Source organism: Periplaneta americana, chromosome 10 (assembly GCF_040183065.1).
Source record: "Periplaneta americana isolate PAMFEO1 chromosome 10, P.americana_PAMFEO1_priV1, whole genome shotgun sequence".
Taxonomy (NCBI): Eukaryota; Metazoa; Arthropoda; class Insecta; order Blattodea; family Blattidae; genus Periplaneta; species Periplaneta americana.
This window is the reverse complement of record NC_091126.1, coordinates 130,687,247-130,714,392: the sequence shown is the minus strand read 5'-3', so window position 1 is coordinate 130,714,392 and position 27,146 is coordinate 130,687,247. Positions and strand designations below refer to the sequence as shown.

General features: G+C 35.8%; 1 long non-coding RNA gene across 1 annotated transcript; it reads left to right on the top strand.

Moving 5' to 3' along the window:
- On the top strand, positions 1–27,146 carry LOC138708030 (uncharacterized). The gene is made up of 2 exons (XR_011334546.1): positions 1–260; positions 24,364–27,146. It is a non-coding gene; the product is annotated as an uncharacterized lncRNA (long non-coding RNA).

The following is a 27,146-nucleotide window of genomic DNA, read 5'->3' as shown; positions in this document are numbered from 1 at the left end:
GTAATCATTTTGATTTAGTTGGAACGTTATACATACTGTATTTGTGATCGTAAATTTACAACCCAGTAATATTAACAGGATTATTAACAATATTGACAAATATTTATATACTTACGTACATCTAGTTTCCAAGTAAGACCTACACAGACGTTAAAATTCGAACCGCATTGGTTGAAGAGGATGTTTCTGTATAAAGTGAAACCGTACAGCCATTTGTCTTCACCCATGGAAGTAAAGAGTTCAACTGGGAGAGAATGCAGGTAGGTCTGATTATGCATTTGACTTGCTAGCCGTTGTTGACAGACTTGTACTTTGTTACAGGAATTATAACCTTAAATAAAATACCTTACTTCTTGTGCGATCGTTCCGCTAATGTATTAAATTTTGATGTAGTGATTTAGCATTGCGCATGAAATATTCGGTAGTGTCCAAGGAAGAGTCTAGGTTTTCCCGATCAAGAAGTTGGACGCCGTAATAGGCCTATACGATGTCACGTATGTCCGCACATTACAGTGAAAGCACGAAAAACAATTTTAATAAAAATGTGGAAATTTCACTTACCTCAATTAAAATTAAGAAAATACTAAAGGAGTAGCGTAGTGAATAGATTTAATATACGTACGTATAGTAAGACAATTGATAGGGGATAAGAGTAGTAACGCAATCATTCGGATATTTATCATATTAGTTCTATGTACGATATAAGATAATTCGTGACTTATTTGCCATATTAACTGTAATACGGCTAATAGCAAACTAATTGTTCCATTATATACTGTAGGTCTACTGTAGTAGTCGTATGTTTAATATCTATGGAAGTATTTGATGTTAATTGTACGCAAACATAATTTTTAATGATTTGTTTGTCAAAGAATTTGTAGCGTAATGGTCATGACAGTGGTTTATTAAACGAATGATTCTAGGTCCTACGATCGAATCTCTGCGTATTCAAAGGCAAGTCGTGTATTCTAATTTAATATAAAGAAGTTAGTAGAATAAAGTAGGTAGAGGAAGAAAGCGAGAAGTGGATGAAAATGTGAGTGGAGTGATGTAGGGGGGGGTAGAAAAAAGCATTGGTAGATGGGTTGTCGGAGACTGCAGCCTCCGATTTGAAGTATTACCATTGTGCGTGACGTCATATCGCGTCTTCGTTCTCCTATTGGTCTGGTAAAGCAGCGACTGATTCTTGGCTCTTACTGTAAGTCAAATTAAACATTTAAAATGTTCAGTGAAGTATTTTTTGTACTTCGATATTTACGAAATTTGGGTCCAATTTATTTCCTTTAAAAATATACGGGACAATTACTTGTTTTAATATTATTTTCTTGAATATTTAACTTAGGACTTCTCTGCCAAGTTGATGGTTAATTTTGTTCTTAAAATTCTCCAATTTTAGGAGTTTTGCAACATGTTGAAAAAGAAAATAAAAGTGAAAAACACGAAACATGAATGTAATTATTTTTATCTCTGCAAAATGTTTATAGAAACTGCCAAGGGACCGAGGTATGTTATGTGACAAGATTAGCGAGTTAGTTGAAGGGATATACAAGGTGTAAGGTATGTGTGTCCTTTTCATAGTCGTAGGGGACGGTCTACAGGATCAAAATTGTCCATACAACATAGGGTTAAAACTTGATAGTTTTCTCGGAAAAAAATATTTATTTTTTTCGCGTTATAGGCCTACTGTTCATATCGTTACTAAATTACGAAAACGATTACATGCGTAGGTATATCTAGCAAAGAGTTAATATTAGTTTAAATACATATGTGTGTTCTATTACTTTTTCGTGAAATTAAATAAAATTGCATTCTTAAATTTGTTAATATTCTGGTGTAAGAGACTTGGGGACATGTTCACCAGACAGTAAGTAACTCTGCACAGACTTACTATAATCATCGAACTTAGACGACCCCCATCTCAGAGGAAAGAAGACACGTCAACGTGCTCTCAATGTACATCTGTACAATATATGTTATGCAGTTGGCCGCGTCCGATGACTGAATTGCTTTATAATAGCGTTGCCATAACCTGTGTATATTTGTAGGAGCAAGTGGCTCGTGGAACTTCAGTTGTCTGTTTTATATTACCTCACACAGAATTAACTTCTTTCAGTAATCTTATCAGTCAAGTAAAATAAAATGTGGAATATTTTTAGCCCTTGGTTAGATAGTGCGTGCCCGAGTGATGTAGTGGAGGATGGTTGTGAAGCAAGTACCTCTTATTTTAAAATGCCGCCAAAGAAAAGGACAAAACCAGTGTTAGGAAGAGGATCAAAGTTGCGAAAACACAGTAGACCTAGTACAAAATGTAATTTTGTTTCTTACTCAGTTAAGTGGATACGGGGTTTTACAAACAAGAAATATAAACTCGCTTTCATTGCTACAGGTGTTGGATTAACGACTGTGAACAAAATTTCGAACATTAAAGGCTCTGAAAAATATGAAACGCCATAGTAGAAACAGAAGGAAAAATCGAAACAAGCATTCGATAAAATATGCGATTTTTTTTTCAAGGGACGAATAGTCCCGTGTATGGTGACGAACGGTGTTTGAATTTTACCAAAAAGGAGAGGCGCCCACGAACGACAAACTTATTCAAGTTATGAGTGACAAAACAAGAGGGAGAGGTTATGAATTCCATACAGTAGTAAAGAACTTTATGCAGATTTTAGCACAGTATGGGTTTTTCTTACAAGGTTTTACAGAGAAAAAAAATGCTAGATCGGAATCACAAGAAATTATTGAATGGAGATACCACTACCGATCACAGACTAGGAAATTTAGACTTGAAGGGTGTTATTCATAGACATTTCGCTAGCCCGCGCTACGAGCGTGCTAAACAGGATTCATGTATCATATCGCTAACACTGGTTTATGAATATGAAAAAAGTTAGTTCGCTGATCATCCACCGAAAGCCCGCGCTAAGAATATCTATGAATACGGCCCTAAGAGTGTATCATTGTCACCTAGGGTCGTATTCATAGACATTCTTAGCGCGGGCTTCCGGTGGGTGATCAGCGAACTAACGTTTTTCATACTCATAAACCAGTGTTAGCGATATGATATGAATCCTGTACACGTAACCAGTCGATAGCCAGGGCTAATTTAGCACGCTATTAGCGCGGACTAGCGAAATGTCTATGACTGACTGAGTAAATGGCCAGTTGCAATAATTTCATTGTTTTATGTACTGTATTCTGTATGTACATATACTTTAATGAAAAACACTGTTAAATATGCAGAATTCCGTCTCTCTGCAGTTTCTTTACGTGGATTAAACTTCATTAATATTATTTTTAAATAATTCACTTACTCCATTATTCGCTTAGTAAGACGTGACAACGCAGCGTTATACAAATAGGCACGCGACGCACCATAAATCACCGCCATTGAGTTGAGTTATCAGAACTGGTTTTTAAGAAGTGATGTAAGGGAGGTCGTCTACGTTTGGCGAGTACAGTAAGTACATGTCAGCTGAGTTAAGCTCCCTGTCCATAGGTCTACTGCCGAGCGAATGACAGTTCGATATAGGTATTCAATAAACTTACAATGTCATTCACAGTTCAGGAATATCATATGTTATTAATTTAGGGAGAAAGTCTTAATTCAAGTGAGGCAAGAAGGATGTACCGTCAGTGTTTTCCGCAATGAAAGTTGCTTATCTGCGAACTTTTGTACGGGGTTTCTCAACGGTTATTAGAAACTAGGAGTCTCTTACATCGTTTAAAAAATCACACAAACAGAAATTTCTTTCAAAATGATACTGCTTTATGGAAGAGGGAGAGATTAAAATATTGCATTAAAAAAATGTTCGTGTGATTTTGTGCAGTAAATCATTGTTTATTTTTAGACGTAGGCCTACAATTAAAAAATGGGCCAATATTGTTAAATAAAATGGAAATGTACACTTAGCGGCAAAAAGAATGGGCCGACTCTTGGTTGATATAAATGCCAAGTTCTATCGCGTGGTTCACTCGTGTAAACGTAACCCAGTGCCAAGGCATTGCTGTGGTGTCTCTTCATTGAAAGTCGTCCGTCTATAAAGTAATATACCTTACGAGCAGTGTGTGGCCCAGCGGTAAGAAGTCTGACATCCGTACCAGAGGTTGTGAGTTCGCCTCCTGGTATGGTAATTTTTTTATTTTAACTTTTACTTAATTTATTAGCTTAAATGTGAAATGGCATTTGTTAACAAACTTCGTTATGCCTGCCTTGTAAAAATATTATTGCCCATCACCTGTGGGCTATTAATAGGTGAGACCTGGTCTGTATAAACAAAAATACTTGTTTCACATCCTAAAAACAACGGACGCATATCAAACACAAATAAATAATTAAATTAAAAAAACAAACAATTTGTTAATATATTAACAAAACAAGGCTGTGGTGGGGACTAGTATCTCGTCTACAAACTACCTGCGTCAACATCTGCCCTTATTCTACGCGGCATGGAGTCCACAAGATTATGGAACAAGTCTAAATTCTTGGCCATCTTCTCCCACGCATCTAGAACTCTGTCGAACAATTCCTCAGGTGTCCGAACTTAGAAATTGTCGGCCGGCCCATTCTTTTTGCCGCTAAGTGTACCATAAAGTTCTATTAATGAAATTGAAAGTTTGTATTTGCTGTTCGTTTTATGTAAACAATGGTCCACCGTTGCATTAAAACAGAGAATCTGTTTTGTACCGGTATGTCTGTATCCGCTAGAGCTGTACTGTGTACTTGTAAACTTCCTTCTCCCCATCCAACAACGTTGCCAAACGCCTAATATTGTAAACTTTAATAATTAGTTAAATATTGCAATTAGAAGAAAATTGAGGGCATTTTTTCTTATGACATGAACGATCATCAGTTAAAATAATGGCACTTACACTCCTTACACTCTGTATGTGACCCTAGTTATAGATCCCCTCAACTAACCCACTAACCTTGTCACATACCACGGCCACTTGGTTGTTTCTTTATCAATTTGGCAGAGAAATAAATTATCTTTCTGACCTCGCTAATCGGGGCCCTCTTCGTAGATTTTATTTTTCACTTGCTCCCCAAATCTTACGCAAGCATGTGGAGCAAATAAAAAGTTGTGAACAAATTTTCAATGCATATTAGAGAGGTTACTTTAATTTACATGCATAAAAATTTATCAGTTACGTCGAAGGCATACGTACAGTTACCCTTAAAAAGAATGAGACGATTCTTGGTCGTCGGAAGTTAAAGTTCTACAGCGCGGTTCACTCGATATCGACATAACGATAAATAACGTGAGAAATAGTACAAGAATTGTTATAAGGACCACAACAAGGACAAGGACCAGAATAAGGATCACGAAGAAGACTGCCATTTAAGGCCAGGATTTCACAACATAGCTCGAGTCACAAAATATCATTGCTTCACTGTTCCGAATGGCAAATGCCTGCTAAGGGATCTACATTCTGGACTGCTGCTGTCACTGTCTTGTCTCGGTAGCTCATGTAATAGCGTGTTGGTTCCGCTGTATAACCGAAACGTCTCGTGTTCGTTCCCGGGTAAAACTTTTTTTTTGAGGTGTAATTAATTTGTTCAGTTCCACGACTGTCTAATTTGTCGAAAAATATGGAATAATTTATGCCCAATTTCTGGGTTTTACAAGTTGGCTGAACCTCGTCAAAAAAAAAAAATAAAACTTACTTAGAAGTTAAAAGTATTCTTCCTCAAACAAAAATCATAAGAAACAAAAATAGACCTGTTGACTTAAAATCTTGTCCACATGCCATCAGCTTCTATTACAGATCTAAGTCGATCCGGCATGGATGTCACGAGATTGTGAAATAAGTTCTGATCCCCGGCGAGATCTTCCCAGGTGTCAACAACTTGATCCCACAATTCGTCTCAATTTCGAGGGCGTCGGTGGGCATAGGGACTATCCTTCTCTTTTTTAATTGCACCCATAAATTTTCGATGACATTCAAATCAGGTGACTTCGGAGGCCAATTAATGATTTCGATCTTGGGTCTCCTTTGAAACCATCTTTAAATGCTTGCAGCATAGTGCACGGGATGGCTATCCTGCTGGAAGAGCAATGTTCCTTCGGGAAAACGTTCTCGGGCGGAGGGAAGGAATATATTTTCCAGAATGTGCTCGTAAGTTCCCGCATTAAACCGGCCATAGATGCTTCTATAACGCCAGGTCCATCGTAAGACATCCACCCCCCAACACGATATGCTAAAGCGCCCCGATCTTTCACGTCGGTGCACATAGCGCTGGTCATGTCGGAGACCATCCTCACGATAGACACGGACAGGACCTTCGTAATCACTCGAGATGGCTGTTTCGTCGGAGAAAATTACATTTCTCCAATCGAAATCCACTCGATTGGTAGCGAAGGCAAGACGGTCGACAGCTTGTGCTTCCCCCAATATTTCCATTTGCGCAGCCCTCCGGCTCCTAATACCGCTGTTCCTCAACCTGCTGATCACAGTCTGTGAAGAGCCGGGAAAGTTAGATACTGCTCTTATTTCGTTAGCAGTCAGAAAGGGGTCCTGTCGAACTGTCTCGAATAAGAGAGCATCCTCTTCCAATGAAGAAATCCGCGGACACCCAGGAATAGGGCGATTTTCGACCTCCCCTAAATTTTGGTAACGATAAGTCACCTCGCGGCTGTACTTCCAGGAACACCGACCAAACGGCCAGCAGATGTAGCCCCATATCCAGCCTCAACTAGAGCTATAACTCGCTGTCTCATGTCACGTCGGTTCGGCATTACGATGAGAAATGAGGGATGACGATAATACTTTAGTGTAGACAATGACTATTTAAAGTGATCAGGAATTATTGAAATAAGAGGTATCTTGCATAGTAAGAGTTAATAAATCAACCCTAAATTAAATATCTAAATAACAGGATATAACAGGAAGTCCAACTGTTGCGAAACTAATCTAATTAAATCTAAGCTGAAGTAGCACAGCCATTGATAAATGTTTTGTACACAGAATTAGACTGAATTAGTATTCGACAGAACCTATAATCAATGGCTTGTCTGAACATGATAAACAAATCCTAAGTGTTTCCAATGTCACTGAACAATTTCAAAATATTAATTTAAAAACTAAGAAAGGATCGTAAATGTTGTATCTAATGATTATTTACATTTATGTCTACAAAATGAATCTTGGAAAAACGTATATGATACTGGTACTACTGATATTAAGAGTTAATGTATTGCATTTTTCACTTAATTTCATAATCACTTCAGTGGATTTTCTCCACTCAATGTTGTGAAAAAATTCAAAAGTAATAAATAACATGTAGATAACGCAGGGACTTCAAAATCTCGTGTATTAAAAAGAAGAATCTATATGTAATGAGTTGCAATGTAATGATCCTCATGTTTTTAAATACTGCAAGGAGTACAGTGTAATTTATCAAAAATTATGAAAGAGGGAAATAGAATATATTTGAATAGAAAAGTACAAAATTCAGATAATGCAATTAAATCTATTCGGAATATTATTAAATTTAAACTTGTAGATATCCTAAGAAAGAAAATATTTTTTCATTAAAATTAGTGATTATAAAGTGGAGGATCCCAAATCTATTGCAAATTCTTTTAACGTATTATAGTATATAGTACAGAAATATTATTGACAACTTAAACATTCAAGATTTTGCAAAGGATACTGCAATTGATTACTTAACAGATTTATTTAATAATTAGTATTAATATATGTAATTAGTCAATAACTGCAACAGTGCTTTTCCATTCAATCATAACATGAATAAAATTGAATGCATACTAAATTAAACACTATTGCAAACACGTAGATAAAATAGTTAAAATTAACTGAAGGTGTGAGAATGAAATAATCTAAAGCCATACTTTTAACAAAAATTGTTTTGTGCGAGTGCATTTCTTACACATATGGGAAAGCTATTAATAAAATATTGTAATAATTACTCAACAAATTACATAGCCTAAGGACTCTAAACCTTTGTAAAAGTTTGTCTATTATTATATATATTTTTATAATTTCATTTTAATTGTTAGTTTTTAATATATATGCATTTACATTGTATATGTGTGTATAAATGCATTCATTAGATTAACGTTTATAATATTATAACTTGTAATTTTGTATTGTTTGCGATCATTAACACTTAATCTCAGGACTTTGTAAAACTCTATTTCAACGTTTCTTATCTATTTCAACGTTATTTACACAAAAAAATCGTTGTATAGACTAAGAATCGAACTCGCACTCTTCTACACAACACGCAGAAGTCTTACCGTCTGAGCTATTGAAACGACATGAAAGCTTTCCTTTCTGTGTGGAGTGTCGATATAGTCATGAAGGTCCATTGTCGATTTAACTACACGATTTATGTATATATTTATCTTTCATTTACGTAATATTATATTTTTTGCAGTTTTTGAAGTGAATTTCGGAACGATGCTAGTAACAAACCAAATAGTCTGAATTTAAGTAACACAATATTCGTTATCTTGTGTATCGGTGCTTTGGTCTCCAATCATGCGCAGTGTCTCACATCTGAGACTTAGGAATATTCAATCGTCTCATCCTTTTTCAGGGAAACTGTACGAATATATTTAATTATCTTCAGAACCTTTTGCGGCCTTTCAGAGTTGTAAGATAATTTAGGCAATATATTTGAAAGCCCTAATACATGCTTAGTAAATTCCTGTTTTTTATGTAACATCTGAAGCTGACAGACGATAAAAAATTTTGTCTTGTGTAAAATTATGAATGTTCAGATTAGTATTAAGGTCGATTCACATTATACGGAACGTCGTCACATCACGGACCGGTAACGTTACATAAAAATATTGCAACACTGATTTTGTGTGGTAGCGTTCACATATTTATACAGTCGACGTCACGGACCGTCTGGGATTCTCGAGGAGACTGTTTTGACGTGACGGGACCTGTACGTGAACGATTTGTTCTACTAGAGATAACAGCGCAGCTGCACATTCAAGTGAGTCCCACATCCTACTTTGTGTCATGACACGTATTATTTTAAGGGGAAAAGTTGACATTTGATATTCTCTACTTGGTTAGTTAACGACGCTGTATCAACTACGAGGCTTTTTAGCGTCGATGGGATTGGTGATGGAGAGACATTTAGCTTGATGAAACCGAGAATTCACCATAGATTACCTGACATTTGCCTTATGCTTGGGGAAAACCTCTGAAAAAACCAACCAGATAATTAGCCCAAACGAGAATTGAACCCACTCTCGAACGGGACTCCGAATCGGCAGGCAAGCGCTCTAGCCGACTGAGATAGGCCTGTGGCTTAAAATTTGATATTAATTTACATATTAAAGAATTTCGGTAACCCTCAAAGAGAACTAAACGATATATATATTTTTTTCGATTATACCGCATATTTCATTATTTTGTAGGTCCTGAATGCAAAGCGACGCGGATTTCAGTAAGGGATCTGCTTAGAACGGCATTAGAAAATAGGAAGACTAGGAGTGGAGAGGAAAAACACGAATATGAAGATTGTAGGCACTGGTGGCGTACTAAGCTTTTAACACCCAGTTCTCATCTCTCATAACCGTAAATTTCATGATTTTAATATCAAATATTAAATGAATTAATAATGACCGGTTAATTGTAATGCTGCATACTATTGCATAATTAAGGCTAGTTCACAATAAACCGGGAACGAGAACCAGACTGAAAACGAGAAGCAGAGGACGTGAATATGAACATTTTTGATCCACAATAAACCGAGAACGTAGATGACTATGCATATCGACATGTCAATAACGATATGTGAAGTTGATATTACGCATTCTGATGTTATTTGTGTATAATTGACCAATGGCGTTCTCTCATGAGTACAAGGCAGCCAACATAAACACAGGTTAACAAACTTCGAAATTTCAACTGAAACATTTCATTAGGTACGGTACTATAAATACGCCCATGCATCTTTATTATCACAACCTATTTTAAGTTTACCATAACGTAAAATAGAGAAGAAACATTTGTAATACAAGAAAAATGAACACAACAGTAGTTATTGAATTGAAGCGTGAATATGTAGTGTGTAATGCAACCAATACAGTAATAAAATATGATTCGCTTCCGATCGGTGTTCAAAGATGCAGCTATTGAAAGCCACGAATTCTCCTTAATTTTCTCATCTTTATACAAGACGCGCCGCTTATCGTAAACGTGAGGATTTCCCTCAACACTCAAAATTAGAATCTCATCAAATGAAACTTGCTCCATGATGCACAGCACAGAACAAAATAATGCATAGGTTATGTCACGGTCTTCTTGCTACAAAATATACGACGACAAAATAGCTCTTAGATGGCAATAGAATGAATTTAGTGGGCTGTGATCGGACACGTGAACGCCAAATTTGAAACTTGGCCAACTCTCCGGTCCCGATCTCGGGTTCCGGCAAGCTTTTCGTTAATTGTGATTGCTCACATTTAAATGTATAAATTTTAACAATTTTACAGTTTTCGTTTTCGTTCCGATTCTCGTTTCCGGTTTATTGTGAACCAGCCTTTACTTGTACATAAATTTTAAAACATAGTTGCCACAGTTTACACCCGTTGAGACAAAATCTGGTATCATCCTCATCTATGTTCTTTTTTTTTTTTTTTCGGCCTTTTCTTAATCCAGCCAAATACCAAATATCGTAAGCTTTTGTGTGTTAAATATAGATATTAAGAGCACACTTCTCTACCCGTCATGACGCCAGAAAACTGACGGCCACTTGCCGTTAAATGCGAACGAGTTCCCATTGGACGTGACGGTGACGGTCTGTGACGTTGACGTTCCGTATATGTGAATCGAAATTTAATGTATTTCGGTTTTGTCAATCTTCATCTCCACTCACCACACACGGGACTGACGTCTGATTTCCGTTGGTTAAATGGGCTAAATGAGGTGATAGCTAAAGGCATTAATGTAGCTAATACTTCATCATTTCAGTTCTGAACTCCGTGGCGATCGGATACTCGTAAGTTGTGTGTGTTGGCTTTTCACATATGCCACTTTTGGAATAATCTTGCATCTCATACGCATTAACGTAACATTGATACTGGTATGTGTTCCATATTGTCAGTTTTTGATGGTTTAACTATAATATAGAAGGGTTATGGTGAAAGTATAATGGGAAAATGACGGGGGGCGTCAGTCCCAAGCCCCCCTCGTTGTATTGTGTATATATAATGCATATTGTCTTTGCAGATACAGCAAGTATGTCAATTTTTTGTGTACACATTATAATAGGGTTATGGTGAAAATATAATGGGGGGGGGGTTACTATCATACATCGGAAAGATTCAAAGGTAGTGGTAACTTCACAGTCACACTGTATTCCAAATAAAACTGTCATATTAAAAAATACTTAAATTTTAGTTTAATTTGTTCGATTTGGTGTAAAGTGGCATTGTAAAGTTAGCAGTAACTTCGAGAATTTTTCGGTCGCTATCTTGGATGAGTCGGGCTTGTAAGAAATTACCGCCTTTTTTCTTGAAATTTTTTGATAATGCTATTTACTTCATTATTCCGCAATAAATTTATTCAGAAAACCACCTCTAAGGTAGTGTAATGGAGTGCTGAATTCACGATGTAATTTGGAGTAAATGATCTGAAATAACCAAAATTAATAGTTAATCACCGAAGAGACGACGACGTACATGTCATCTTTGTTAAAATTATTACATAGTTTCGATAGAGGGTGCTGTGATCGAAATAACGCAAGTGATGTACTACTTACTCTTGAATTAGACTTTGGTAATTAACCGTTCTCATATGCTGGTTTTGTACTCACCTTTCACGTGTTCGCTGTCTCAAGTTTACAGACGAGCTTTTGCAAGTTTGCGTTGTATTTGTTCGCTTTTAACGATGACTCTGAACACTGGATATACACGACTTCATGTCCTTAACAAATCCCTTAAATACCGTTAGTTCACCTGGTGTTATAGTGCTCGTGAATTACATTTATAGGGAATATTTGAAAGACAGCTTTCATTAGTGGATTAAGTAATGTAAATGTGACAGTAGTAATTTTATTATTTTACAACATGTTTATTTATTAAATCAATAAATTAGATTTCTAAATTTAATTTTACCTCTCAGATTCTTTCAGCTCCAATAACTTAACCTCACTGGAAATACCACTTGTTGTCCCTGGTTATTTCGTTGGTTTTAATACTGTTTTTATTGTACGCTAGTGGATGTATGGTGGCGACACCCCAAGCAGGCGAACTTGGAGGGGGGGCAACAAATACGAAATTACGTCCCGAATTGAACTGAGACATAGCTAATACGAAGCAATTTCTACTGACCTTAGTTTCAAGCAGTGACTTTTAACCTGACGTCATATATTGTGTATTTATAAACAAATAATAAGTGGAATATTTTAAGTCCAACTCGCTTCATAGCGTAGTACAGGGACATCATTTTATTTTTACTTCAATATTTATTGTACCCGAGTTTCTGAATGTATTTCACTCCCACCCCTTCTACTAGTAAACTTCCAATCGTCCTCCACACAGACCTAAGGCCGCGTATGCAGTACTGAGTTAGTGAGTATAGTACGTTCCAGAAATATGTTCGCGTTTCTCAGTGACGAAAGAGCTTTCAATATTGAATCATATTTTCGCACAGGTAATGTCGTCCGTTTCCCTACGTCGCATCCAGGTTTCTCCCACCTGCTTCTGTTCGCCCCTCTGTAAAGTCTAATAGCTGGGCTGTCTTAGCTCTTTTCTGGAAACATTAATTTCTGTTAGGAATTGGACGTCTACGTAATATTATACAACTGTTTAAAATAACTTAAATAAAAGGGTCTCGTTAAGTAATTAACTGTCACGTGATTTCCCCCCTTTTCTACGACCCTGCGACAAAACGACTTTATCGGACAGTAGGTATCATTTCTGAGTAATTTTATCTTTTCGGATCGGGAAGAAGTGAAGATTAAATTTACAGTACGTAAGGTACTCTTTTATAGAGTAGGTATAGAATTTTTTATTTTATTTTATTTTATTAGGTTATTTTACGGCGCTGTATAGAATTATTTCAACATGAGTTACTAGTATGAAGGACGAAACTGGTAATTGGAATTAGGTACAATAGTCTATAGTGCGATAATATGCACAAAAGAACTGAAGCCTGTATCGAAATGAACGGCCACACATTTTCAAAAATGTGTTTAAATATCCATATTATGATTATTTTTCAATTTAACTTCATTCTCTATATTGTACGCTAATGTGCTGTACACAGTATAATATACAATGCATAATGAATACGTCCGAATGGATAGCTCAATTCGTGAGTAAAAACACTTATTGTTAATACAGTACTGCATTTTGATTAAACAAAAACCTAATGAAAATTATCAAACTCAAAATCGCGATATTTCCTAGTTTACATAAATGGATGAACTACTTTTCTTCCCTCCTATACCTAGTAAAGTGATTTGTATTTTACACCAGTATCATCGAATTCCAGTCTTGGAAGGGGGAGCAAGTGGTGTTTCCGGTTCTAGACCTTTAATCCAAAGATATAGACAGGTTAATATTAAAAATGTTAGTGAAAATAAAATGATGTCCCTGTGGTGTAAAGCGTGACTAAATCAAAAGTTTCTTGGATTGAAACCTTGCAGACTGTAAATAAGGTAAATTATACAGGGTGTAAGGGATATAAGTTCCATTATTATAACTGATGATTATATATGTCCTAAGGAAGAAAAAAGTCCTTATTTTTTTTATAATTGCAATATTTAACTAATGAATAAAGTTTACAATAATAGACGTTTTGCAATGTTGCTGGATAGAGAAGAGGGAGTTCAGAAATACACAGTACAGCTCAAGCGGGGAGGAGGGTGTTTAGAAGTACAGTATAGCTCAAGCGGGTGCAGACATACAGGTACAAAACAATGCTCTGTTCTAATGCAGGAGCGACTATGACAATTCTGTTATTTACATAAAGCGAGCAGATAATAGAAACTTTCAATCTCATTAATAGAACATTATGGTAAATTTACATTTTATTTAACAATATTGCTTCATTTTCTAATTGTACGTCTAAAGAATAAACAATGGTTTTCTGCACAAAATTACACCAACCTTTTTTTCTAATGTAACGTTTTAATCTCTCCCGCTTCCGTAAAGCGGTATCATTTTAAACAAATTTATGATTGTGTGAGAGACTTCTACAGTAGTTTCTAATAATTTGAGAAACTACTACAAGAGTTCGCAGATTATGTACTCTTTGAGGAAAACGTTGACGGTATATCTTTCTTGCCTCACTTGAATATTACGACTTTCTACATAAATTAATAACATAATATTCCTAAACTGTGAATGACATTGTATGTTTATCGAATACCCTGTACTGAACTGCCATCAGCTCGGCAGCAGAGCTATGGACAGGGAGTTTAACTCAGCTGGCTTGTACTTAGGTCTGTGCAGAGTACTGCCTGTTGTACGTTGCCACGTCTCACACCAGAGTATTAACAAATTGAAGCGTGCATTTTTATTTACTTTCACGAAAACTAATAGAACACACAAATATTTAAACTAATATTAACTCTTTGCGAGATATGCCTACTTATGTAATTGTTTTCGTAATTTTACTAATGATATAAGCAGTATAACGCAAATAAAATCAAATATTTTTTTCCGAGAAAACTATCAAGTTTTGACCATATGTTGTATGGAGATTTTGTGATTCTGTAGACCGTTTCCGACGACTGTGAAAAGGACGGCACTTATACCCATTCCACCCTGTATAACGTGAAACGTGCGATAAAGTGGGTGAGAAAAAGTAGAGGAGAATGGGGGGGGGAAGAAGGTAAAAGGAAGAATCGATAAAAATTATATTGTAATTTCTTAGGAAAGAGTAAAGTAAAACCCACATTTTGATGCATATCACATTCAGTACAAAAACGGGATATGTGAGCAAACTACGTACAGTATGATTACCTAGACTTTTAGTAGACTTTTGGTAGGAAGTTGTTCGGATGTTTTTGGAACTTGCAGTGGATTCGACGTCGGTCGTGGAATTTTCTAGATTGTCTGCCGACGTAACTTATGTTTTGATTTAACAAAACTTGTATTGAACCGCTGCTATTCTAACCATCGAGACAGTCTTCGCCATTTCTTCAATTCGAGCGGTGTATTGCATCCTTCTGTACATAATTGAAACCTAAGTTAAAAAGAAACATTGAATCTGAGGTCTCGCTAACAAGCACACACGGGACAGACGTCGGAATTGTTTACTTATTTCATGATGAAATGAAACCGAGTTTGTATAACTTTACAAATACAAATAATTTTCCTTTTCTCATCAACCCTGCAAATTGTTGCCAATTCATCAATGCTGTGATAACGTATCCTCGAATCTCCATTTTGTGCGGCCTATACTTCTTTCCATTTGGTTTCCAATCTCTAATTTGTTTCACTAATCTGGTCCCTGATACGGTCAATGTGTCCCATTTAATTTTTCTATCAATTATTCACTTCTTCACAGGTCCAACTTTGCGTTAATTCCTAATTATTTCGCTTCTGATTTTATATCTGAAAGATTTTTGTTGTAATTCTTAAAATCTTTGTTTAATTTCTGTTCTTTCTTTGTCTTACTGCTCTGGATTCACACCATAAGTACGTACTGATTTTACAACTGATTTGTATATCCTACTCGTGGCTTTATTAAGTTATTCCTTATGGTATTGTCAGCAGTATGCGCTTGATTATTTGTTTGTGCTATTAATCTCAATGCCTACATATTTAAATTGCATTGTTTGTTCTATTATGTTACTATCGATTTCCAATTTTACTCTTCTAGGTTTTCTTGATACTGCTAATAGTTTCATTTCATTTGAGATTGTCGTGTAATAATCGCTTGCTTTTTGTTTAAATTTGTGGAGTAGAATTTGTAAATTACCTTCATACTACGTTAAAAATAGTGTCGATCTGTGTAACTGATCAAGTTTACACTTTTGTTATTTATCGCAGTCCATCTTTTTACTGGTTTATTTTTAGTTTTAATTTCATCCATAATGGGGTAAGAGGTAGGGTTTAAGATGTCTCCTATCTTAATTTCTTTCTTGATTAAGATTTCTTTAGATAGTAATTATTTTCTTCTGTGCCAGATTGAACGTGGGCCATTATGTCGGACACCGAGGATCAGTGACAGATTAGGTTTGGTCTGTTCAGGTTTTTGGTATGCCTATCAAAAAAACCTATAATATGTAAGGCGAACCAAAAACCAGGACAAACCAAACCTGTTAACTGATCCTCCATAATGTCCACCATAATGACCAACGTTCAATTTGACACCAAAGAAAATAATTACTCTTTATCTAAACAGTTTCTCAGTTGTCATATGTGTAGGCTAAATTTTTAAATGATATTGGTCAGATACAAATATAGCCTACATATATCTGAAAAAATAAATCTGTTTTTCGTAAGGTCAAGGATTAGTAACAAGTTGGGTTTGGTTTGTTCACGCTTTTGGTACTACGCCTTTCATATATGTATGGTATTTACACAGAATACGATATTTCGTAACTTCTAGGATCAGTGACAGGCGAGGTTTGATCTGTTCAAGTTTGATATGCCTTGCTTTGTGTTTTTTTTTATCAATTCAGATATACAGGGACATCATTTTATTTTTACTAACATTTCTAATATTAACCTGGCTATATCTTTGGATTAACGGTGGAGAACACAGTTTGCTACCCCCTACCACGTCTGGAGTTCGATGATAGACTACTGGCGTAAAATATAAATAAATCTCTTGACTAGGTATAGGAGGGAAGAAAACTAGTTCATCCATTTACGTAAAGTAGGAAATATCGCGATTTTGAGTTTGATAATTTTCATTAGGTTTTTCTTTAATCAAAATATAGTACTGAATTAACAATAAGTGTCTTTACTCATGAACTGAGCTGTCCATTTGGACGTATTCATTATGCAGTGTACATTATACTGTCTACAGCACATTTGCGTACAATATAGAGAGTGAAGTTAAATTGAAAAATAATCATAATATGGATATTTAAGCACAATTTTGAAAATGGTAGCCGTTCATTTCGATAGAGGCTTCAGTTCTTTTGTGCATATAATCGCACTATAGACTATTTTACTTAATTCTAATTACCAGTTTCGTCCTTCGTACTAGTAACTCATGTTGAAATAATTTTGTACCTACTCTATAAAAAGTACCTTACTTACAAATGGCTTTTAAGGAACCCGAAGGTTCATTGCCGCCCTCACATAAGCCCGCCATCGGTCCCTATCCTGTGCAAGATTAATCCAGTCTTTATCATCATATCCCACATCCCTCAAATCCATTTTAATATTATCCTCCCATCTACGTCTCGGCCTCCCCAAAGGTCTTTTTCCCTCCGGTCTCCCAACTAACACTCTATATGCATTTCTGGATTCGCCCATACGTGCTACATGCCCTGTCCATCTCAATCGTCTGGATTTAATGTCCCTAATTATGTCAGGTGAAGGGTCCGTATAGGTCAGTTTCTATCTGATGCTTTTCCAATTCACTGCGGGCTAAAGCAGGGAGATGCACTATCACCGGCTAAGAGGGATGAAGTTACAGAATAAGTACCTTACGTACTCTAAATTCAATCTTCTCCTCTGCCCGATCCGAAAAGATAAAATTACTCAGACATGCTATCTACTATCGTCCACACCTGTGGAGTAAAGGTTAGCGCGTCTGGTTGCGAAACCAGGTGGCCTGGGTTCGATTCCCGGCAGGGGAAAGTTAAGGCTGGTTCACAATAAACCGGTAACGGAAACGAGAACGGAAATAATGTTGAAATAAATGTATTTAAATGTGAGCATTCACAATTAACTATTGTGAATGCTCACATTTAAATACATTTATTTCAATATTATTTCCGTTCTCGTTCTCGTTGCCGTTTCCGTTCCCGGTTTATTGTGTACCAGCCTTTACCTGGTTGAGTTTTTTTCCGGGGTTTTCCCTCAACCCAATATGAGCAAATGCTGGGTAACTTTCTGTGTTGGACCCCGGACTCATTTCACCGGCTTTATCACCTTCATCTCATTCAGACGCTAAATAACCAAAGATGTTGATAAAGCGTCGTAAAATAACCTACTAAAATAAAAATAAAAAAACCAATCTACTGTCCGTCCAAGTGGTTTTGTCGCAGGGTCGTCGAAAGGAGGGAAATCATGTGACAGTTAATTAACGAGGCCCTTTTATTTAAGTTATTTTAAACAGTTGTATAATATTACGTAGACGTCTAATTCCTAATAGAAATTAATGTTTTCAGAAAAGAGCTAAGACAGCCCAGCCACTAGTCTTTAGAGAGGGGCGAGCAGAAGCGGGTGGGGGAAACCGGGGTGCGAAGTAGGCAGACGGACGACAGTACCTGTGTGAAAATATGATTCAATATTGAAAGCTCTTTCGTCACTGGAAAACGCGGACATATTTCTGGAACGTACTATACTCACTAATTCAGTACTGTTCGTTTACTATGACTGTAAGGTGACTTTGACTGTATATGCTTGGTTCTGTGTGGAGAACGGTTGGAAGTTTAGTAGTACAGGGGATGGGAGTGAAGTACATTCAGAAACTCGGGTACAATAAAAATTGAAGTAAAAATAAAATGATGTCCCTGTATTTCCAAGTGTTAGAAACCATAGAAACATTTTTTGGCGCAAAGAACCATATAAAAAGTTGATGTGTGCCAGTCATGCTCTGACCACCTTTTGAGAAGTTTAAGTACCATGGAAATGAAGTTCTGGAAGGGATCACACAAGAATACGATACATCCATATTACGTCCCACAGATGAAACAAAGATGGTGACGACGTTATATAATATTTATGCAAAGTATACCAAAATTCTAACAATCCTAACCTAACCTTTCGCTGATTCTCGGCCTTACGAAAACTCTCAATCTACCAAAAAACGTAAGTTCCGTATCAAATTCTCCAGTAACGTTGTATAGGTCATAATATCGTACATCCATTAAAATACTGTCTTGCGTCGAAAATCACATACTATTTTCGTAGATTATTTCCAACACTGTTTTGCTAGTCGGAAGTATGAAATTCTACTAATAAAATGGTAAATTATCGAAGGTTTTGGTATCTATTAAAATATTTAAAGAGCAGTATTTTACTAGAAAATAGCATATCTTTGCAAATCACAATTTCCTAATTACGACACTATTTTGCTGGGAGTGGGATGATATCCCCTACAAGACAATGTATAGCAAGCGCAATTTTTACCGAAAATGAGTTATGGTGCTTAGAATAAATTGTCTAGGACTGCGCATTGACTATAAAAGTTCCGTCAGCCCCAACAATTTGTTTCCCTCTGATAATTTGGTTTTAACTTTGACTATCGTAAGCCTATTAATCACCATTTTGGCTAAGTATCGTAAGCAAAATGGTGCTTACGATACTCTGTCTTGCAGGGAACGATATGTATTAAATTATATTTACGTCTTTAGAATTTTTTACAAAGATGAGAGGACGTGATACATGTGATAGCTTTTAAATGGTCAATTACACCAGGGAAATAGTTTCCATCGCTTTTTAACATATAAAAATAGTCAGAATGGACGAGTTTCAGAAAAATACTAAAAAAAAAGTTTTTATAAATAAGTATATACCAGTAGCCAATACATTCAAAATTAATTTGCTATTGTTGCATACTCGTAGAAATTCTAGATTTAAATATTTTATTAATAGAATAGGTCTACAGACGATAAACTCAATATTCGGAAGGAAATTTGCAGAATTTTCTTTATACTTGGTCTAAATTACCTATCTCCTAGCCTTTGTACTGTGAACGTTTAGTGACCATATAATATTGCTGCTATAACATTTTTTCTCGAACTTTTTCGATAAATTCTATTTTACTACATCACTTTGTAAATTAATATGCAAGCTGAAGTTTTACACCTACCACGTTCATTATGTTTTACTTGTTTAAAGTTTTCGAAGGTGAACTGTGTATGTTCCTATTTAAGTTTAAAATTTTCCCATAGTTTGCTTTTAAAGGAATAGACTTAAGATTGTCGCACATCGGATATTATACTACATACCTAATAATTACCTTCTCGCTGCATTATAAGAGAAAAAATTCCACAAGCCAGAGCTATAGAGAGTGCAATTAGAGGTTACGTCAAAATTTTGGGGAAGCGATACTCGCATCTAGAGGATTAAAATACGTTATATTATCATACTTAATTCTGGAAATTCTATTTCCTTGTTAGAACTCTCTTCCTAAAACTTCAACGAACTAAGATAGTGTTACTGAAGAACAACTTAACCTATTCTGCTAGAAAGTGATCTATTACCAATAGAATGAAACGGACTACTTAATGCACGGTGGAACTCCTTATTTTAGTGTCTGTGTTCGTCCATTTCTTAATATAAATTTCCGTGGCTGCTGGCTAGCTAGCTAGAGGTGGACCAATTAAGTGTCCTCCACGCAGCCTGATCCAAATTCATTAGAATTTTATTTGTTGGACATTAAAATCGCTTGAGCATGTAACCATAATGCAATATGCAGGGAGTCTTCGTGGTCGTATTGTGGAAGGCTGCGAAACATTTCCGAAATTCTCCGATAATTCAGCGCATCTAGAAGTCGAATGAAACTACGGAATGATGCATGTAGCCATGCTAGCGGAGGGTATTTTGGGCAGTCCTGAGACATTTGCAGATTTTCCTTTGAAATTCCATCTTAGCTCTAGATTACTAAACTATGCTACGAAAAAGCATTACTAAACAGTAGTCTGACAGACTACGGTCCTATTATCACTTATCTTAGTGACATAAAGTTACAATTGGGTACAACACTGTTGACAAACATAAAGGCTCACACTTTTTTCACAATGTATTACTCGTTGCACGAATGATTTCCGGCGGCCAGTAGGCGAACTAAAGCATAAACACTGGATCGTATCGTATAACGCAGCGCCAATGTCTCTCGAAATCTGCAATCATTCGTGCAGCGACTTATAATCCTTTTCATCACAATCAATGCACGATTTCCCCTGGTATTCACCACACATGGCCTGCGAGCAGTAGCGGCAGAATTATTATTTGGTCATGCGCCGCAGTTTCGATGGGCAAAATGCACATTCATACCTGGCCCTTCGTTTCAGAAGACCGCCACAAACAGGACCTTGTTCCTGGAAAAGAAGCGAAATTGCTGACACAGACTATGAAGATAGTGAAAATGTTAAACATTTTGTACGTTCCGTAGTTGATAATGGGGGAGTATTAATAAATACAGATTTAAATCTGTTAACGGCGGATGAGACAGATGTAGGAATTGTTACGTTAAAAAAATTCAAGCTCGACAACTACAGTATTATACTAAACACAAGAATCGAATCGACGACATTTCTCGAACTATTGCTGAAGACCGCCTTATTGTCCAACGATTACCATTCCTTGTAAACACATGTTACGCGTGAATTAAATTCTCATATTCATTTATTTCCATTAATCATTTGGAACACGAAGTTTCTTGCCTGGTGTGTCGATCTTATTTCTGTGTTCCTCTTATGGTTATTTGACACTCTTGATATCAGACGAGTCGAAGATTCCTGTTGCTTCCGCAACTCGTTCTTGTACTTTGACTGTTTGTTATGAATGTTTGGGAACACAGTTCGATACAATTCATACCAATTTTTCGCCTCTCGCTTCGTTAAATGATAAACATTAGCAATAATTTCTTGGTTCTGGATATGCAATGTTTTTAATTCTAATTTGGAAAATGTACGAGACATGCTGTAAAATCATTGCGAACGAAAGTCACTTACTGTACGCTACAAATTATCCACTCGGACTGTACCGTTTCATTTGTATGTTTAATAATAATATGAGCAGAGGCTGTGAAAATACAAAAAAAATATATAAACAACGATGGAGAGAGTTATCGTCATCTCATTCATATAGGACGACAGTAGCTCGTCGACTGGCACTTTCAGCACGGTCATTCGCCAAAATCTGTGGTTCCAGCTGTCGAATGACTAAATAGGAGCGGCAAAGAACCTCGCGCACACGACGACCTCGAGAAGCGTGCTACCCATAAGGACCAGAGACAGGCAAAACCTCATTCAGGTCTTCGTGAGTGTGCTTACGTACGGTATCGTTCGCCTGCCGTCAACCTTTTCTCACAAAAAGGCAGGCAGTGTGGTTGCACGTGACTCCCAGTCAGTAGTGACCCGAAAGACTGTTCCGCCGACCTGCGCCAGACTGTGCTGGTTTCAGATGCACGATAAATATCAACAAAGTTTCATCCAAACCCGAAAGGAAGCATACAGATATAGACAAACTACTGGAAACTTAATTTGGCGTCTTCTGAAAAGTAATAAATACAAAGAAAAGTATTTCTAGTCAGCCTAATGTACATTAAATACCAACGGTTATTATAAATTTACTTTCCTTTTCATCATAGTAATATAAATTTAATGCAAAATTTCAAACTTTAAGCTTCATAAATAAAAATAGGCCTAAATCTACGTCACGTTTGGTGCAAGTTTCTCGATCCTAGGGGGAAGAAATCCAGTATCTCGGATTATGGTGCACAGCAGCGAACATTAGTCCACTTGGAATCCACGATTTTGGAATCGTGGCCAGTAGATCTCCTTTCCTACTTTTGAAGATTCCTTTGCTGTTCTTACATTATATGAATATAGTCTAATTCAGCATCAGTGAATCATTCTATTACGTTGAATGTTGGTGAGCGACGTTAATAACTCATAAAATGTCACACAGAATGTTTATGCTGGATTACATGCGATCGAAAGATACGTAGTCTTACAGGTATTTCATACTATGATCGTTCGTAAAAATCACACCATAAAATACCTGACAAATTTAGAAAAAAAAGTGTTAGAGCAAGGGAAAAAATAAATTGGGTGTTTTATATATTTTTAAATAAAATATTTTCACCCGTACTTCTCACTCTGCATGGGTACGTGCTACTACACACACCATCTTACACTGTCCAAATCATACGAAACCAATGAGATAACTTTTCTTAGGACTTCTGTTAATAATTGAGTCAATGAATAAGCATAATCAGTTGAAAAATCCTTTGCAGAAACTTTATCTTCTAGGGGCACAAATTTTTTTACCAATAACGAAAACGTGAAATGTGTTAACTTGCTTAGTAAAAGGTTAAATTTGGTATTCGAATGGTACCTGACCGTTAATTTTGTGATCGCAATGAAACAATAAATATTGGTCTATTCACGAAATCTATTTTTTCACGAAATATAGTTTGAAACATTCACGAATTCAGACTAATTTCGACATTTTAAAGACTTTTCTGCAATAGTGTTACTAGATATTATAGATTTTAGCATATTAAATTACAAAATTCGCGTTTTAAAAGTGAGATAAAGAAACATTTAGGATTTCATAGCATTTTTGTTAGTATTTAGCGTTTTTAGCTTGTTTTATAAAACTGGTCTCATTTGTGAGGATGATTGTATGGTGGAAAATTAACTTTGCACTTTATTTTCTCAGTTTAATATTTTCTTACAAGCAAATAAACTGAAATTATAGTCTATGATAGGACTCAGTCGACTTTTCAGTTTAATCAATCACTTTGTTGGAAAAAGCATCAAGAATGTTATTGGGGGAAAATGTATATGACCCAGTTGGTATAGATGTTTCTACTATAGCTAATTTAAAATTTGCTTCTCTTACATCAATTTCAGTAGAAATTTTTCTGCTTTCAAAATGATTGTTATTGACAAGACATAAATTAACTGTAGATGATATAAAAAAAATTCTAGCGATGTACTGTCTAGATAATTACAAAAAAGAATGAGCATGGACTGAATTTGAATAACCTAGAGTAATAATTATTTTGGAAAACTTATTATATAACTTTCACGTGTTAAATTTTTGTTACCTTGTTAACATGTTTCGGCCTGTTATTGGCCTTCATCAGAACTGGTCGTTGCTGGTCTTGGCTGCAGGTGTTTATATAATATACAGTTGTCTGCCTCCATTTCTTAAATACTCTCTTTGTGCCATGTTTAGTGTATTTTATATATAATTTCAGTTAAATATGTTTGAATCTTTGATAATGTGTGTCAAAAATGCCTAGTTTTATTAAAAGTAGTCTAATTTATTAAATTTTGACCTAATTTTAGACACCTAAAACTTTAATTTTTAGTGCCTAAAAATCCTGCGTCTGTTTATTAGTAACGTTTTCTGTCCCAACTCTGCAGAAGTTTCGTATAAAACTATACACGGTTTATTAGTAAAACCGATAGTTTATAGCAGGTTGATAATGGAAAAGATTAAGCTTATTGTCTGTGTTGTGTCCGATTTAAATTGAGTCTTTGTTCTGTTTCAGCTCGACTGGAAAGTCTTGAGACATGTCATGAAGGAGCAACGTCACAAGATTTGACCACACTCGAGATACAGGAGAAGAATGGATTAAGCGATTGCGAGAGGCTGGACGAGTCGATCCTTCCGCATGGTGGCGTGGTATTTCTACAGTGAAGTATTGCTGGAACGTCCGTCCCTTCATAACAGGACCAGGATCTGAGTAACTATTTTAACCTCAAGTGCATTAAAATTATGACCGAAATAATATACAGTAGTGTCATGCAGCCGGTTGGCCCGAACCGCTTGTTAAATATATCGCAGTTCATAAAACCGCTTGTTAAATATTTGAAATTAAAAAAAAAAAGTTTTATAGACAGGAAGAAGATTAATTTAACAGGAAATTGAGCCTCTTAATATCTAAGAAAACATAATGTAAAAATAAACAATATTGCTTCCTATCCAAATGTGCAGTCAGGATAGAAATTACGATACGTCTGCAAACTTGAAACCTTGATGATCGCAAATGGGCTTCAAATTTGCAGACGTTCGAAATAAAGCAATATTTGGATCGATAACCACGAAATGTCTCTATCGCAAAACATACGAAATATGCATCTACATTTTATTCAATATTGTTAAAAAATCATGTTCGTGATTAGTTTCAATTTGTTAATTGTTTGGTAACGTCAATATCTCTATATTTTCTCCATACATATATTGTTTACACACGCTTTCAGTCTCTACGGCTTTCGAAATATTATCGATGTCTGTAGTCGACTGCTGCAAAGATTGAACAATGTGTTTTACATAAATCGTTCGCCAATATTTTTCTGCATATGTTGTGCACTGCAGGCTATATTTTAACGCGAAGAAATTTTTAGGGAACTAGAAAAGGACCACAATGTATTTAGTGTGAATTTTTTTTACAGAAAGTGTGGTTCCCTATGTCTATGTCTATGTTGACAGTGAAAGGAGCATTTCTGCATACACGAAAATATAGACTATCGCACAAATGATTGTACGTAAATGCTTACTTTATATTTTGGTGATGCTGATATGTGTAAAAAAATAGAAACTTTAGATTAAACATAGCATAATATATTTCACAACTTATTTCACGAAATAATCACGAAATTATGTAAGATTTAACACCGATTACCAGTTTCATTTCACTAAAAAATACGATCCCTATAGATATAATTGCATGTGGAAATGCCCCTTCCAGTGTTTTAAAAATAATTTTTCGGTGTGGTCAGATATCCAGAGTTAGTTGGTATTGTGAATATTTTGTAGGCTACTTGCCTTCTTCGCGGCACAATTCAGCATTTGTGAGTTTTTAAATTACTCTTCACAATTCTGCAATAGATTGTTACATTGAAATTTTCTTTTATTTGTAACCCTCTATTTTTAACTTAATATTTTGTTATTAAAATTATGAAATTTTTAGTTACTAGCGGAGAGAACCGGTTGTTACGAAATTACAATGACTCCACTGGATATATAGCATGCTGTACAACAGAAGTGCCCACAGAGACGTGTGTCACAGCATGTTGAGAGCTATCTGCTAACCCCATTTGATTCTGTGTAGTCAGATATAGTCGGAATTATTCTGTAAACTCGTTGAATTACTCCAGTCAGTCAGAGTGAAAACTCGATATAAAATACGCCTAATTGTTACTAAACGAACTTTCTCTAATCACTTAAAAGCTTTAGTGTTTCAGTTTTGTTATAGGAATGAAATCGTAATATATTTGGGGAAATGTTACAAAACTTCATGGGCATTTCCCGTGCGACATTGTAAATATATCGACAACATGTAACCACATGTGTTATTGAGACTTGCAAACCTCACGCTTATAGAGATAGTTGAGATATCAATCACTGCGAAGGCATATGGAAAGATTGTCTAAATTTGATTGAAATCTGAAAAATCTCGTTTTCGCGTGCCATGGGCATCATCTTGCAATATGTATCTTTGGACATTACTCAACGTTGTCACTGTTTCAGGCCAGGTTGTATAGTTCAGAATTTGTATCAAAGATGTGTCCAAATATTTCAGAGTTCTCTGCTAGGCCTTCGTAAAAGTATTGCAAATCAGCCTTCGCAGATCTTCAAAATGTGTGCAGTGTTGGTATTTGACTGGTTTTATTAAAGAATAAACTTGCATTCTATACTTGAACGCTCCAGAATCATGCATACAAAACAGTCGCTAGAGCGTTCAAGTGATTTGGATGTGGGTTACAGAATTCACAGCAGTCACTCTCCGCAGTTTCTCCCTCACATTGTATTGACTTGTATCTCTACGAGTGTATTTGTATTCCTTACGCATCAAGAGCACTTCAGTTGCGTCTATATTTTGAAATTACATGAAATCGTTGGGTTCAAATTTGGTCACCGTCTATAATTCTATTGTAATGTTGAGGAAAATCCTCTTCCAAATATGAAAAGTTCACGATATGTTCAACGATGCTGTTTGTGAAAGGAACTAATACAACATGCATAATCTAAATTCTTGTGGAGATTTGAGTGTTGCTGCGTTGTAGTTCTTTTTCGAAATTGTACTGATTTATACTAATTCGGGAAACAAAGTACTGGTTACAATTAAATACGATATTTCGTGAGTTCATACACCTTATCGAGGAAGTAAATATTCCTCTGGAAATAAAAATGTGATGAAGCATAGTCATTTCATACAAATAAATATATTGGAATACGTAAAATTTTATTAACGTACTCCATGATATCGAATTACTTCAGTGTTGCTTTTATAGAAGTAGATAGCGACAATGGGACAATTACTAAGCCATT